Raw genomic sequence first — 5,276 nt, forward strand, 5'->3', positions numbered from 1 at the left:
ATAACGTGCTCGGCAAGACCGTCGTATCGGGCGAGCCCAACTCAGGAAATGGAAGAGGGTTTTTTTTTTCAAGCAGATGATGGAAAAAGGAATAATTAATCTGAATTTCGCGCGTGCAGGTCTCGATGTTTTGAATTCAAAGAAATTGGTAACAGACTGTGCCCTAACAACGTTCTTGATGGATCACCATGAATGCCAAGTCCAACTCACAAAAAGGAAAAGGATTTCCGAATGGGAAGATCGAAGAAAGAAATAAATGACCTAGTTATGGACGCGTATAGATCACGACTCGACTGATTAATCGATTGAAGTTTTTGCAAATATTTAGTGGTCTAAATTTAAAGAAAAAACGACAAGGATTGTGCCCTAATAACATGCTTGGTATATCGCCGTACATTGGCAAGATCAACTCACAAGAAAGAGAGAGGATTTGTGCAAGTGGGTAGCTGAAAAGTGGAAAAGCTAACCTTATTCGGGGAACAACGTCAAATGGGGTTGTCTTCCGCGTGGGGAAATTGCAAAAAAGCACAAGCACGTAGAGAACATGACAACAAGGACTCAACCGAATGTGAACCTCCCGAGGAAATGAAACGAACAGCGTACGGTCTCCCACATCGTGAAAGGACAAAAGTCGAAAGGAAAATGACAATCCACGTCTTTCTAATCGTGTTCCAATTTTTCATGTGGGCCTTACTAGGGTCTAATTGTTCCAAAGTAATAGACAAATTGCTTGTTTATGCTACAAACGTAAACGTGAAAAATGATTAAAAAATCTTAAATTTATTATATTTGTGTCAATTTAATTTTATACCTTTTAAATTATGCTAATGAAATCCTAAAACTTTTTTTGGTAATTTTTCCTACGAAAACATATGGACCTTCTTTGGTTGGTGTTAAGGAACACTGAGATAGATCGAGTGAGGATTCAACTTATCGATCTGTTGGTTATGCCATGCTCTCTCTCTCTCTCTCTCTCTCTCTCTCTCTCTCTCTCTCTCTCTCTCCTTTTTAAAGGATATCTACGGCCCCCATCACGCGAGGCAGTCAAAGAGGCACACAAGTCGACGAATTTTTGATGGGGTTTCGCGATTGTCAAAACGCAGCAGAATATAATTTCTAAATCGAAACTCTAGACACGATAATTTCTCTCTCTCTCTCTCTCTCTCTCTCTCTCTCTCTCTCTCTCTCTCTCCTTTTTAAAGGATATCTACGGCCCCCATCACGCGGGGCAGTCAAAGAGGCACACAAGTTGACGAATTTTTTATGGGGTTTCGGGATTGTCAAAACGCAGCGGAATATAATTTCTAAATCGAAACCTTAGACAGAATCCATGCGTATATTGAAATCAATAGGAATTCAAGACGTATCTTTGCGAGATCAAAGATAAATTGACAATCGGTTGTGTCCGGATTAACGCCTCAAGTGTTGCACCTCTACCAATATCCACACACACAAACCGAAGCCTCCAACGATCCAAGTGCTAGCTTGCGATCTTGGAGTTTCTCCGGGTTAGATTGCCTTTGAACTTTGAGACTCTCTCAAAGATCTAATAATAGAGAATGATTCTTTATGTTTCTATTCTCATCGACATCTATAGGGTTTTTCCACGTCTATATATAGCCTCAATATTTACGCGTAATAAAAGAAGTGGGGCCGGGCGATTCGGGCCCGCCAAACCATCTATCTCCAATTGTGCGTTTCATCGTTATGTCATAACATGCACGATCGCGTAGATATTTAGAATAAGAGAATAAATTAAAATCTACTTCTTAAGTAAATCAAGGCGCAGAGAAAATATGAATTCAATTCGCTTTTGTGTGCGACCCCGTAGGTTCACTAAACATTAGCAGTGTGCTCAAAACCCCTTTTGGCCCACAAGTCATAAGCGATCTCTAGCAACACATTATGACTACCTAAGTATAGTGAATGTCGTTTTTCGACACAACCTAATCCACAACTAATGTTAGAGCATTAACCTTGATTAGTTCCTAGGGCGGACCGCTAACAATTTTAAGGTTGAGATCCGAGCAAATAAGGTCATTTTACGTAGCACGACCGACGTTAACGTGAATAATTGTAACGATATTTTGATAATTTTTTCAAATTTTATTTCTTTTTATTTCTCTTTTTCTTGTTTTACTTTTTTTTTTATTACCGTAGTTGGCGAGGGTGGCCGCGATGCCCTCGCCAAACCTATCGAGGGTAGGGCTACTCACCCGATCGGCAAGGGCCTTGTGGTCCTTGTCGGCAACAGGAAAAAAAAATTAAGGAAAAGAGAAGAAAAGAAAATACGAAAAAAGAGAAGAAAAGAAAGTCAATTTTTTAAACTATTGTTAAAATTGCCTACGCTAGCGCCGATTATTCCACGTAGGACGATATGCGTAGTGATGGAATGGATTTAACTAGAAAAACATGAAAATAATATTTAGCATTCAACTAGCACAATTAAAAAGCCTAAGATTGAATTGCTAAAAGTATAATAAATTTAAATTTTTTTTGGTAAATAAGTTTATTCGAGTCGGATTATATATGACCCGATCCAAACCCAGTCTTATCCATCGATTTGACGAGCCTACTTTCACGATTGACAGTAGTGCCCTTGCAGGTAGGCTAGGGCTGGAATGATTAATGGTCGTGCCGGATGCCAAATCACGCTGGGGTTTGCGGAAAAAGAGATAAGAGATGATGGCACGCTAATCACGTTTTCCATGAGGGCGCGAGCTGTTGCTGCGCAAAGCACAGCAAGCGCTGGTGAGAACGCACGAGCGCACGCTCGTCGGGCGAGGGTCGTTTTCAATGGCAAGTGGTCCCAGCAAACCGAGTGGGCAGCTTTGTGTGAGTGTGCTTGTTTTCACTTTGACCCCGGAAAAGGTTTTTAAACAAAGGAAATCGAGATGGTGATCTTCCAGTTGTGTTTTGTCTCTTCGCTCTGCGGTGGCCTGAGTGACGCAGGAAGATGGGCACACGCAATGTCACCTCTTATGACATTGACAACTTCCTCTTTCGTCTTATTTAATAAAAAGAATCAAAGGGTCATGCCCGGGGAGATCCGGTTATCCGAAAGTCCCGTGAAACGAGCAGTTTGCACGTGATTGGCGAGAAATCGCCGGTTAAGATAGATGTTATCGAATCAATTGAGTATTGCTACTATGCTCATGCTTATTTAGTGTTAACAGGTACACGGCGTTCATAAAATGAGAACAAGTAAGCATCAAATGGTGTGCCTTTTTTTTTTTTTTTTTTTTTTTTTAAATTTTTTGGGTTCGTTCTCTTGCCAGGACACTTGCTCCGGTTTGCTCGTTAAAGTCTTTGAAATCGGCCATTTTTGGATTTATGCATTTCATCCGGCGTATTTCGACGACAAACGGAGATGGCAAAGATGATGCAAAGACAGAGGGAGATGATACTTAGTCATTTGAACTGTGATTCGATATTTTTTTACGTACATGCTCCATTTGTTTTATTGAAAACGAATGATTTGGATGTGACCGATAATGCAATTCTTTATGCAAAAAGTTCTAAATTAAAGAATCTCGGACCTTCATGATTTATTTACGGTAAGAGGATGGAGACAAACCTTTATCTATACCAATCATTTTAGAAAATGATTATTACAAAAAGAGAAGCAATGAAGAAATTCGATTTCTCTCCCTTAACCCATTCTTGTCTATTTTATCTAATGGAGGATAGAACCCAACCTTTCTTTATATTGGGCGGGAAAAGGACCAGACTCTTTTTATATAGGCCGATAGAATACTTAAATATTAAATTTCGCATTCATCGAACAACTTAAGCTTTTAAAACATTTAAAAACATTTTACAAAATTTCATATGGTATCAGAACGGGAGATTATGAAGTTCAAACCTTCCAAGTTCATGACCAATAGCTTTTGTTTACATTTAACTAATTATTGGTTAATTACGGGTGCTCTTGAAGGTGATTTCACGAAAATACATAAATAAGATTACGCGTTTGTATTCATTGATCGAGATCCGAGTCATTTTCGGATAAGATGGAATGCTGCCGCGTCCGTCGCATTGGCTCGGGACCGTGTGGTACCACAAGGTCTTTGGCTGCTGCTTGTGGGGGGCGTTGGGACGTGCATTGCCCTGTGGCTCAGCCCTTGTCCGTCCGTACCTAGTTACCATTGAAAGTGAAGCTCCAAAAATATCTCTATCAGGCCGCAAATAGGATCCAGAAATACTAAGATGCCGACCTCCTTTGACAAATGCAAACTCAGCATCATCCTTAAAAAAAAAAATGCAAATTTTTTTCTTCCCAAAAGAAAAGATAAAGAAAATCTGTCATTTGGTGGCCGCATCTTCCACCAACAGATAGCCCGTTTCTCCTTTGGAGCACTTTGCCACATCATTTGGAAGGTTAGAAATCGGATCTTGTTCCGTAACCAAACTCTCTATTTACCTGCCATTAAGACGCATATTCAGAAGGTTGTGAAGGATAAAGCACTCACTTTCAAGCACGTTGGAGACACGCCCGGCAACAGGAGAATGCAAGCCCCTTGGGCTATTGATCCGACTATTTTTTGCTGATTTGAGGGTCGTCCCTTAATCCTCTTCTGGCTGTACTTTGGCCGAGCTATTGAGGCCGTTTCTTTTCCTTTTTCTATAGGGACCCTTGCCCCTCTTTAGGATCCACGACACTCTTGCACTTCTAATGACACCGACTAGTGTCATCGCGAGTGCAAGACCTCCTTTTTGTAGTGTCGGGCTCCCTTTTCTCTTGTATAGTTACGCTTTGGTTAAAATCAATATATATCTTACTTTTACAAAAAAAAAGAAAAAGAAAATCTGTCACTTGATTTGATAAGCTTAGCGAGAACAGCACGCATTGCGTGTAAAGTGATAGTGAAATAAAGAACAAAATACCCTGTATAGATCTTGACCGTCTTTTAAATAATATCGTCGATTGTAAAAGGAGCATATGATGAATTTATATAGAATGCTCGACGATTATTCTGAATTGAAATTTGGAAAGTTATAATTCATTTATAACTTAATAATAACCTTGATAGTTGGACATTAATATGTTGAATTGAGATTAAAAAAAGTACATTGTGCATGGGTTGTATGGAATTTTCAAAAGTTTAAGATCGAAGTGATTATGCAGTGTCATATAATTAACCCTTCGGTGATCTTAGGACAAAAGCGCAATGGACCGTTGTATACCCACGTTGTGTTCGGGCCTCCGACAAGTTATCAGAGGCCCGGCCCGGCCCGAAACCCAAGGCCTCTTCCCGCGGTTTGTCGGACGTTAG

Source organism: Rhodamnia argentea, chromosome 8 (assembly GCF_020921035.1).
Source record: "Rhodamnia argentea isolate NSW1041297 chromosome 8, ASM2092103v1, whole genome shotgun sequence".
Taxonomy (NCBI): domain Eukaryota; kingdom Viridiplantae; phylum Streptophyta; class Magnoliopsida; order Myrtales; family Myrtaceae; genus Rhodamnia; species Rhodamnia argentea.